The sequence below is a fragment of the Thalassophryne amazonica genome, chromosome 10 (genome assembly GCF_902500255.1).
Source record: "Thalassophryne amazonica chromosome 10, fThaAma1.1, whole genome shotgun sequence".
NCBI lineage: Eukaryota > Metazoa > Chordata > Actinopteri > Batrachoidiformes > Batrachoididae > Thalassophryne > Thalassophryne amazonica.
This window is the reverse complement of record NC_047112.1, coordinates 39,877,487-39,889,954: the sequence shown is the minus strand read 5'-3', so window position 1 is coordinate 39,889,954 and position 12,468 is coordinate 39,877,487. Positions and strand designations below refer to the sequence as shown.

The following is a 12,468-nucleotide window of genomic DNA, read 5'->3' as shown; positions in this document are numbered from 1 at the left end:
GCTGGTTAATGGCTACGAGCCTCGACCTTAGTGCCCGGTGACGTGGCACACGGTAATAGCTGAATGAATGATCCTGTACTTTTCCCATCACCAAAAAGCCTGCGAAACGTGTGCAAAAAGGAACGAAACAAAACCGAAACTAACGAAAGAAAAACGAAGTGAATGTGGACGTTGATGCTTAAACAAAATCAAAACGAAACATTCACGATGATGTGACTGACAGCGGGTATGAGACAGAGCGCAGCCACCCCTGTGCTCATGTCTGCAGCACCTGTAGGTGCGGGATCTAGTTGTCTTGACAACAGGTGAGAGATGTTTGTCCTCACAACGACAACGTGTGTGCACACAGGCCAGCCACAAACAGTTGGGATGTGTGTAAATAGTTACAATAGTTTAGGGCTGCAGCTATCGATTATTTTAGTAATCGAGTATTCTATCGATTATTCTGGCGATTAATCGAGTAATCGGATAAAAAGTACTTTTGCGTTTTTAAACATCGATAGACCAGGGCTCTCCTTAAGCAGTGGCACAATGTCACTGCGCCATAGTGTTGGCATTTTGCTGAAATGGCGATGCGATGTGGCTTTGTTTTTTCTCCAACTTGTAAAATGTACCCATTTTTAGTTTTGTTTTTTTTTTTTTTTTATTATAACCCCCCCCCCCCCCCCCCCCCCCCCCCCCCGCCTTTGCAATTCAGCTGGAGATTGAACATGCAGACTCGCAGTCAGGTTTTTTTTTTTATTATTATTATTACAAACAAGTCACCGTGTTTGTGTGTTGTGTGTTGTCCAAAAAAGCAAAAAATTAAAAAGTCAAACAGTGTGAGTCTGAGGGAAACACAGAAGAAAGAGTGCACTTCTGCTGTTTGTCAATGTAGTCGGGGCCAGAGCTGTGACTCGCCCGGTCTGAGAGCCCCTCACACCGTGCAGAGAGCAGCCGGCCACCGTCCCTCCCCACGTAGAGCAGACCGTGTGTTTTTTAAAACGAGACAAACACACTGCTTCGCTTTAAATGCACAGTAAGTCTATTTCAGATGATCGGCGTGGACCATCTATCTCTTAAAAGGCTTTATTTTACTCTGTGTCATGCTGGAAAGCGGTAGCTATCGTTGCTAATTTCATTAGCTGTTATGCTCCAGTCTTCTTCTGTTTTTTTTTCTCCTGTGGACGTTGCAGCGCCACACACAGGCCTGGCATATGTACTACAACGTTAAACGAAGCTTCGAGGCACAGAATTTGCCTCGAACATTTTTTGTAATCGAATTATTCGAGTTACTCGACTAATCGTTTCAGCCCTACAATAGTTGATAAAATGTTGTTGTCGCTATTGTTTCTGTGTGACAACGTTGCTTTTCGTCCCACACATGGACGAGTTAGCAGTGATACAAGGATGTTACATGCAACTCGTCAGAGCTTTATTTATTGATCCGGTCAGATATCGTCAGTGTTTGTGCAAGACGTTGGACTTGGGAGGTTGGGTAAAGTTGGATGGCAGTCAAACAGAACGCTGACATTATGGGAAGTATGCAAACAATAAGGAACCATCAACACAGAAAGCAAAACGAAATATGGACAGATTGAGGTTGTCATTGGTATTCGTTCACATTTTTCAACCATTTGAAAATTCTGGTGAAGCGGCAGCTACAGGAACGAAGCTGGACGACGGTTAAACGATGCCTTCGAAAGTCAACGCAAGTCCTAAAGGTGTAACGGTACATGTATTTGTATTGAACTGTTCGGTATGGGACGTTCGGTACAGGGTTGTGCATGCGTGAGTTCATGTTGCATGCATTTACATTCAGTGTTGCCAACTTAGCGACTTTCTTGCTAAATCTGGCAACTTTCCAAACCCTCTTGACAACTTATTTTCTCAAAAGCGACTAGCGACAAATGTAGCTACTTTTCCTGGTGTTATTGGAGACTTTTTTGATGTTTGGCGACTGAAAGTGAAAGTCTCTGTCTCTGAGCAGCAGCGGGTCTCCCCCTCCTCTGCAGTGCTGCCTGCAGCAGCCGTAAAGCACTGAGTGGAGGGATATCTACAATCCTCCTCACTTGGACTCGCTCATCCTACTGACCTTGTTTGCTGCGCTGTGATTAAATAGTCCCCAGACTTTGAGAAGCCCTGGCCTTGAGAAGTTATTTTATTTTAATAAGTGATGGCCAATTTTAATGGCAAAATAAATAAACCAAGAATTAAGTTTGTGATTCTAAATATTTTAAGGTGGTTTTACTCACTTTTTTGCCTCTCCCACAATGTTTTTGTTTTCAAAACATTATTTAAAAAGCTATATTAACAAACATTAAACAAACTGTTAATAGAATGAGATATAAAATAAATTGTACAAAAGTAAAGGGATTCTTTAACATTAATTCTATTTAAAAAAAAAAAAAATCCTCAGACTGTGACAGTTTTGGACAAGTTAATTTTTCTGGCAAAACATGAAGGTTGAATAAAATTGAACAGGGCTTCATTCTAGAACCATTGTGCTGCGCTTTACTTGTGGAAAGGTTTTGTTAAAAGCTGTTTACTAGGAATGTATTTTTTTAATATTTCATACATTTGTCCTTTATTTGAGAACATTTTATTTAACTTATTACATAGGCAGCACTTTGCAATTATTTTATTTTCCTGTTTGTATAATGTTACAATAAATTGTTGGTCTAAACAACAAGCAAATTTAGGATTTGCATTTTGTTCCCATACTGTACTGAAAATGAACCGAACCATGACCTCAGAACCGAGGTATGTACCTAACTGTGATTTTTGCGTATCGTTACACCCCTAGTAAGTCCAGATTTCTTGTTTCGTTCCACACTAATCACAATATGACTTTTTCTCCAATTGTGCAGATTTATTTAAAAATATAACAAAAGGGGATGCATACCTGCCATATTGGATTTTGGTTGCACAGAGGATTATGGGAAATGTGTGCCTACTGCGGATGCTCAGACATGCTCAGGAAGTAAAAAAAAAAAAAAAAGGCTCACAATGCGTGGGATTATGTGTCCCTGGATGCTTCAATAACCATCTCGTGATAAACCTATGAACTTGTATGTTTTTCCTAAGAACGCAACGCTTGGAATCAAATGGATTCACACTATTGGAAGGGCTAGAAATAGAAGTGAAAGTTTAGTAAGTTCAAGTCTACCAATCACCCACTGAGTCTGCAGCACCCAGAAAACTTACATAAGACACACCAATGTGTTTTCCACTCAAACTGCTTCCATCAAAACCACCAGTATAGTAGTTTTGCACCCAACTTGTGGCAAAATCACAGCCGCCTTTAACACAATAACTTAGTAAATCCTTAACGCAATCCCCCCTTCACCCAGAGCAGCTTTCTCCTGCGTGTTTTTAGTGCAGAAAGAACTTATTCTTTGGTGGAATGGATGTTTCTTTTTCTTTCTTTCTCCAAAGGTTCAGAGTCCCCCTCCACCAAGAAATGCATGTGCTTTTCCGGCACAGACGACGCAGCGCACACTTACTGATCTGAATGATCTCAAAGATGCGTAGCCAAGATTATCTCCATTACAACAGTTTATATGTGAAAGAAGGCCAATATTAAGCATTTATGAACATATGACATAAAACTCTAAATATGTACAATTTCCACATCCTCACAAGGCATAACTCAGAAGCAAGAACTTCCTATATGTTGATCCCCTTTCTTGCCTTTTAAATTTGGAATTCTGCACTTTAACCATCTTTTCAGTTCAGCTACTGTTGCTACCTTGAATGGTGAGTTAACGGGGCACTTCTGGCATGCACACGTGACCTATGTAATCCCCCAATTACATCTGTGCCATTTTGTTGTTTGTGATGTACCAGCAACTTTTTTACAAAATTTATTTTGTGACTTAAGTTACAGTTTCAGTACCATCCATTGTATGACTTTGTTGCTTGACACTATGTCTTTATATGAAGTGGTTTTTGTCCACAGCTTGACTACAGTGGGATGGAAGAAGCTTAAAAAGTGTTCAGCATGGGCAGGCATGGTGTCAGGACAGACATTTTGGAGGACAAGGATGGAGCAGAGGCATGGGCACAGTAACATTTGATATGCCCATAAGCAGTCCAAGCTGTCTGTATCCTTTTTTGGATGCTTTCCTAAGTTATTTTAAAATGCATGCATAAAAGTTTGTATTATGGTATTGTTACAAATTGTCCTGTAACCTTTTCTTAACAATTTCCAGCTATGTTCAATGGGCAGATGTATTTAATGGTCATGCATGTCAACTGGTATGTTGAATTTCACAGTACAAAAAATGCCAAGGTCATACAGTGGCATTTTGTAGTAATTTCATGTGTTATTCAGATGAGAAGTCCATGCCCAAAGATTTTGGACCACCTGAGAACAGAAGCGCTCCCCTTCCACGTAGTACAGTCTTACTTTTTTCTACTTGAGTTGAAAATAAGACAAAATGTATACAGAGTGGCATATACAAGTTTGGGAACACTTTGATTTTGTCATGTTGGTAAAAAGTGATATTCGATATTGGAGTGTTTGTGTGTACATTTGATGCAAATTTTGGTTTTATTTATTATTTTGAAAGACCAGAACCAGTATGATTCAACTACTTACGATGAGTGGAAAGATTCTAATTCTCACCTGACATCACCTTTGTTTCAATCAGACACAAGAAATAATAATTGAGACGGTGAGAGATTACACTGGGTTTTCCTAGTGATCAAATTGAGCATGGTATATTTGTACTTTAGGTTTCAGACAGATTACATATTAGCCAGGTCTTTACTGTATTTCATGTGAAATGGTTGAGATCTGGCAGCTGTTTGTGAACCAAATGTAGGCTGGATCATAGTCTAAGTGAGCTCAATCAGAGTGTCCTGGTGGAAGATACTATGGCACGCCACCCAGTGTACAGTGTTTAGTTCTGCAGTCAATTTTCATACTGGGCACAGGAAAAGTAAAATCCAAGACATCCAAAACATTAACCTGCCTGATGCACTGTTGGACATATGACAAATAAACAAAAATAGGATGTGTATGATTTTATTTAATATGACTTGTGATACATAGTCTCTGGATGTGTTCCAGTAGTGGTCCAGTAACATTGAATTGCAATATTTGTGGATTGTAATTTTAATATATGCGTATGTATCAGATTTAAAGATACGTATATTGTCCCAGTCTTGCATTTTAGAATTGTTACTTATTGTCTTTTGATGTCCAGCACATTGGTCAATTTTTATTTTAAACAGACTTTCTGAAAAATAGATAGATTTGATGTTAGCGGTTTTGTCGGGTTTTGGCAACTTCCATCGCCCTTTATTTACTTATTCATTATTTTTTGTAGCTGCTGAATTTTTTTTTTTTTTTTTTTTTTTTTTTTAGAAATGCCTACTTTAAAAAGGGTGATTTAGTTGTTACACTAAATAAATAAAAAATCAATTTTATTTATATAGCGCCAAATCACAACAAACAGTTGCCCCAAGGCGCTTTATATTGTAAGGCAAAGCCATAGAATAATTACGGAAAAACCCCAACGGTCAAAACGACCCCCTGTGAGCAAGCATTTGGCGACAGTGGGAAGGAAAAACTCCCTTTTAACAGGAAGAAACCTCCAGCAGGGACTGGTTGGGGCTGAGGGAGAGAACCAAGAAAAAGACATGCTGTGGAGGGGAGCAGAGATCAATCACTAATGATTAAATGCAGAGTGGTGCATACAGAGCAAAAAGAGAAAGAAACACTCAGTGCATCATGGGAACCCCCCAGCAGTCTAAGTCTATAGCAGCATAACTAAGGGATGGTTCAGGGTCACCTGATCCAGCCCTAACTATAAGATTAAGCTAAAAGGAAAGTTTTAAGCCTAATCTTAAAAGTAGAGAGGGTGTCTGTCTCCCTGATCCGAATTGGGAGCTGGTTCCAGAGGAGAGGAGCCTGAAAGCTGAAGGCTCTGCCTCCCATTCTACTCTTACAAACCCTAGGAACTACAAGTAAGCCTGCAGTCTGAGAGCGAAGTGCTCTATTGGGGTGATATGGTACTATGAGGTCCCTAAGATAAGATGGGACCTGATTATTCAAAACCTTATAAGTAAGAAGAAATTTTAAATTCTATTCTAGAATTAACAGGAAGCCAATGAAGAGAGGCCAATATGGGTGAGATATGCTCTCTCCTTCTAGTCCCTGTCAGTACTCTAGCTGCAGCATTTTGAATTAACTGAAGGCTTTTCAGGGAACTTTTAGGACAACCTGATAATATTGAATTACAGTAGTCCAGCCTAGAGGAAATAAATGCATGAATTAGTTTTTCAGCATCACTCTGAGACAAGACCTTTCTAATTTTAAAGATATTGCGCAAATGCAAAAAGCAGTCCTACATATTTGTTTAATATGTAGGACTGTAAATGGTTCCTGTATTTGGGCTTTTTTTTTATTTTTTTTTAGCTTTAATGATTTTATTTAATACATTATATTAGTAGACCGTTTCACTGTGAATATAAAGTGCATAATTTTAGCATAGGGGCCTGGGTGTTTTTTTTATTTATTTTTTTAAAATTTTAAAGTGCAAAAGTTTGCGTTCACAAACTTTTAAATACCACTATGAAAAAATACAAATTAGTTATCGCCATAGTTTTTCATTACTGTGCAAGTACACCTAATCAGACATTGTATTAATGTCTCTCTCTCTCTGACAAGGCGGCTTGAGTGGTGTTGGTTTAGGTCTGGGCCCTGGTGGTCAGCCTATCGATGCTACCCAGCTTAACAGAGGAGGTGGTGGAGGGATGGGCAACATGGGTCCAGGAGGTACATTGTTTTTTGCTCCCCAACCCCCCAAATTCCTTGAATGGAAACACTAATGGATTGGTTGCTCATCATATGTTTCACTTGTAGGAATGGATGGAATGGGCTTTGGCAACATGGGAGGTCGTATGGGAGGAGGAGGAGTGGTGGTGGTGGTATGTACAATCGATTTAAAGTCACAAAATTTCTTTATTTCAGGTACTGTTAATTCACAAGTAATATCTTGTGTCTGTATCTTATGCAACAAGTTGCCATCAATGACAATGTAAACCATATAAAATTGTCTCATGCCAGATTTTGGTGATTTACCTGCTGCTGGCTGTAGTGATTTGATGTGTGGTTGGTGTTTATGCAACTGCCTTTGCAGAAACAGGCAAGTAACAAGAAGGAGAAACAAAATGTAAATTCTTATAGTAAGGTGTTGGGTCCTGTACATCTTCAGTACCTATATCCTATATAGGCCCAGAGGCCCATTGGTGCCTCTGCTTATTTCCAGATTCTATAGTGTCAAATGGATGAGAGTCAACTGGGCATATGAATCTCATCACTGATGATTTGATACGCACCTCGATACACTACCAGCGATACGATACATCTGATGATATGGTGTGATATGACTCACCCCTGTTCCCAAGTCGATGTGATTTGATATGTATTTGATGGCGATTCAATTCCTCATTGTGATACAATGCGATTTTGTGCAGTACGATGCAGTTCAACATGATGCAAAGAAATCATACCAAAAATTTAAATAGAAAATAAGAAGCTGTAATTCAGTATGGTGCTATGGTATTCTCCTTCTTCTTCTTCTGATTCTGTCAGAGGCAGAGGATTTGTTTTACTCCTTATAAGCAGCAAATTTACCAGATTCAACATTAAAGAACAGGAATCAGTTCCCTCATAACACCATGAACACTGCCATCTACTGGATGGGAGTATGAATAGCAATTGCCACACATCCGCTATAAGTGCTGAATCACTTAAACAGGATTTTCAGTTTTCAGATTGCCTTTTTTTAACAAATGGAAAAAAAGACATTTACAAATACAGATTTATTTAAAAACCAACATACACATTACAGTAACTTGTTTGTTGGTTTTTACATATATTTAAACTGAACAACCACTGATGACAGGAAGCTCATTTTCCCATAATGCCTTTTGGCATGTGTGTGTCTGTAAACACTCAGACCTTCAAAATTAGTGCATTACTTTAAAACTACAAATATAGCTGATATTTTCGCTTTGTTAAAATGACAGAGGTGACATTAATTTTGATAACTTGTTTGGAATTAGTTTGTTTAAAATTGTAACCATAAGTCAAAACTGCCTTGCTGTACATGTCTCCTGTGACATGTCTGTAAGACTGCATGGCTGTGAAAACATCTTTTTTTCTCTCTCTTCCTTTCTGTCTGGTAGCCAGGTCTCCTCTGCTGACAGAGGATTGAGCTGTACCTCAGTTATGTGTCTGTTACAAAACAAGTAACAGACAGGAACTAAAATGTATGATTTCAGGCTTTACAAATGTTTTAAACTGTTAAGCTTTTTGCTTGCCTGTACTGGTGGTTGGCTCTCACTGTGGTATGTATCACTTCCTGTTCCGGAGCACAGCGGTGTTTTTCTGTATCTGTTAGCTGTTTAATCTGCGCAGTTAGATTGATCTAGTTATCTAGATTACGATTTTTCCCAGTGTAATCTTTACGTGCCTTAACTAAAGCACTCCTGCTGAATCACCTCTAAATTATTTACACATTATTCACTTTGCGTGTTTTTAGGAATCCGCTAGCTTAGCGTAGCTACTAGCTCTTAGCCGATTTAGCATGGCGGCTTCTCCTGTCTCTTCCGCACTTTTCTGCTCTTGGTGTGAAATGTTTAGTTATTCCTCGGCCTCCTTTAGCAGTAACGGTACTTGTAATAAGTGTAGCTTATTCGTAGCTTTGGAGGCCAGGCTGGGCGAATTGGAGACTCGGCTCCGCACCGTGGAAAATCCTACAGCTAGCCAGTCACCTGTAGTCCGTGCGGACCAAGGTAGTTTAGCCGCCGTTAGTTACCCCCTGGCAGATCCCGAGCAGCCGGGAAAGCAGGCCGACTGGGTGACTGTGAGGAGGAAGCGTAGCCCTAAACAGAAGCCCTGTACACCGCCAACCCGTTCACATCTCTAACCGTTTTTCCCCCACTCGACGACACACCTGCCAAGGATCAAACTCTGGTTATTGGCGACTCTGTTTTGCGAAATGTGAAGTTAGCGACACCAGCAACCATAGTCAGTCTTCCGGGGGCCAGAGCAGGCGACATTGAAGGAAATTTGAAACTGCTGGCTAAGGCTAAGCGTAAATTTGGTAAGATTGTAATTCACGTCGGCAGTAATGACACCCGGTTACGCCAATTTGGAGGTCACTAAAATTAACATTAAATCGGTGTGTAACTTTGCAAAAACAATGTCGGACTCTGTAGTTTTCTCTGGGCCCCTCCCCAATCAGACCGGGAGTGACATGTTTAGCCGCATGTTCTCCTTGAATTGCTGGCTGTCTGAGTGGTGTCCAAAAAATGAGGTGGGCTTCATAGATAATTGACAAAGCTTCTGGGGAAAACCTGGTCTTGTTAGGAGAGACGGCATCCATCCCACTTTGGATGGAGCAGCTCTCATTTCTAGAAATCTGGCCAATTTCTTAAATCCTCCAAACCGTGACTATCCAGGGTTGGGACCAGGAAGCAGAGTTGTAGTCTTACACACCTCTCTGCAGCTTCTCTCCCCCTGCCATCCTCTTATTACCCCATCCCCGTAGAGACGGTGCCTGCTCCCAGACTACCAATAACCAGCAAAAATCTATTTAAGCATAAAAATTCAAAAAGAAAAAAATATATAGCACCTTCAACTGCACCACAGACTAAAACAGTTAAATGTGGTCTATTAACATTAGGTCTCTCTCTTCTAAGTCCCTCTTGGTAAATGATAATAATTGATCAACATATTGATTTATTCTGCCTTACAGAAACCTGGTTACAGCATGAATATGTTAGTTTAAATGAGTCAACACCCCCGAGTCACACTAACTGTCAGAATGCTCGTAGCACGGGCCGGGGTGGAGGATTAGCAGCAATCTTCCATTCCAGCTTATTAAATTAATCAAAAACCCAGACAGAGCTTTAATTCATTTGAAAGCTTGACTCTTAGTCTTGTCCATCCAAATTGGAAGTCCCAAAAACCAGTTTTTTTTTATTATCTATCGTCCACCTGGTCGTTACTGTGAGTTTCTCTGTGAATTTTCAGACCTTTTGTCTGACTTAGTGCTTAGCTCAGATAAGATAATTATAGTGGGCGATTTTAACATCCACACAGATGCTGAGAATGACAGCCTCAACACTGCATTTAATCTATTATTAGACTCTATTGGCTTTGCTCAAAAAGTAAATGAGTCCACCCACCACTTTAATCATATCTTAGATCTTGTTCTGACTTATGGTATGGAATAAAGACTTAACAGTATTCCCTGAAAACTCCCTTCTGTCTGATCATTTCTTAACATTTACATTTACTCTGATGGACTACCCAGCAGTGGGGAATAGTTTCATTACACTAGAAGTCTTTCAGAAAGCGCTGTAACTAGGTTTAAGGATATGATTCCTTCTTTATGTTCTCTAATGCTATATACCAACACAGTGCAGAGTAGCTACCTAAACTCTGTAAGTGAGATAGAGTATCTCGTCAATAGTTTTACATCCTCATTGAAGACAACTTTGGATGGATGGATAAAAAGAGAGCTTTAAATCAGAAGTGCCTGACTCCGTGGTATAACTCACAAACTCGTAGCTTAAAGCAGATAACCCGTAAGTTGGAGAGGAAATGGCATCTCACTAATTTAGAAGATCTTCACTTAGCCTGGAAAAAGTCTGTTGCTCTATAAAAAGCCCTCCGTAAAGCTAGGACATCTTTCTACTCATCACTAATTGAAGAAAATAAGAAAACCCCAGGTTTCTTTTCAGCACTGTAGCCAGGCTGACAAAGAGTCAGAGCTCTATTGAGCTGAGTATTCCATTAACTTTAACTAGTAATGACTTCATGACTTTATTTGCTAACAAAATTTTAACTATTAGAGAAAAAATTACTCATAACCATCCCAAGACGTATCGTTATCTTTGGCTGCTTTCAGTGATGCCGGTATTTGGTTAGACTCTTTCTCTCCGATTGTTCTGTCTGAGTTATTTTCATTAGTTACTTCATCCAAACCATCAACATGTTTATTAGACCCCATTCCTACCAGGCTGCTCAAGGAAGCCCTACCATTATTTAATGCTTCGATCTTAAATATGATCAATCTATCTTTGTTAGTTGGCTATGTACCACAGGCTTTTAAGGTGGCAGTAATTAAACCATTACTTAAAAAGCCATCACTTGACCCAGCTGTCTTAGCTAATTATAGCCAATCTCCAACCTTCCTTTTCTCTCAAAATTCTTGAAAGGGTAGTTGTAAACAGCTAACTGATCATCTGCAGAGGAATGGTCTATTTGAAGAGTTTCAGTCAGGTTTTAGAATTCATCATAGTACAGAAACAGCATTAGTGAAGGTTACAAATGATCTTCTTATGGCCTCGGACAGTGGACTCATCTCTGTGCTTGTTCTGTTAGACCTCAGTGCTGCTTTTGATACTGTTGACCATAAAATTTTATTACAGAGATTAGAGCATGCCATAGGTATTAAAGGCACTGCGCTGCGGTGGTTTGAATCATATTTGTCTAATAGATTACAATTTGTTCATGTAAATGGGGAATCTTCTTCATGGACTAAAGTTAATTATGGAGTTCCACAAGGTTCTGTGCTAGGACCAATTTTATTCACTTTATACATGCTTCCCTTAGGCAGTATTATTAGACGGTATTGCTTAAATTTTCATTGTTACGCAGATGATACCCAGCTTTATCTATCCATGAAGCCAGAGGGGACACCCAATTAGCTAAACTGCAGGATTGTCTTACAGACATAAAGACATGGATGACCTCTAATTTCCTGCTTTTAAACTCAGATAAAACTGAAGTTATTGTACTTGGCCCCACAAATCTTAGAAACATGGTGTCTAACCAGATCCTTACTCTGGATGGCATTACCCTGACCTCTAGTAATACTGTGAGAAATCTTGGAGTCATTTTTGATCAGGATATGTCATTCAAAGCGCATATTAAACAATATGTAGGACTGCTTTTTTGCATTTACGCAATATCTCTAAAATCAGAAAGGTCTTGTCTCAGAGTGATGCTGAAAAACTAATTCATGCATTTATTTCTTCTAGGCTGGACTATTGTAATTCATTATTATCAGGTTGTCCTAAAAGTTCCCTAAAAAGCCTTCAGTTAATTCAAATGCTGCAGCTAGAGTACTGACGGGGACTAGGGAGAGAGCATATCTCACCCATATTGGCCTCTCTTCATTGGCTTCCTGTTAATTCTAGAATAGAATTTAAAATTCTTCTTCTTACTTATAAGGTTTTGAATAATCAGGTCCCATCTTATCTTAGGGACCCGTAGTACCATATCACCCCAATAGAGCGCTTCGCTCTCAGACTGCAGGCTTACTTGTAGTTCCTAGGGTTTGTAAGAGTACAATGGGAGACAGAGCCTTCAGCTTTCAGGCTCCTCTCCTGTGGAACCAGCTCCCAATTCAGATCAGGGAGACAGACACCCTCTCTACTTTTAAGATTAGGCTTAAAACT

At 39.6% G+C, this 12,468-nt stretch overlaps 1 protein-coding gene across 5 annotated transcripts in view; it reads left to right on the top strand.

The window, feature by feature from the left end:
- The window catches only part of hnrnpm (heterogeneous nuclear ribonucleoprotein M), a 44,793-nt gene that overhangs the window by 23,208 nt on the left and 9,117 nt on the right, over positions 1 to 12,468 (top strand). The window lies entirely within an intron of this gene.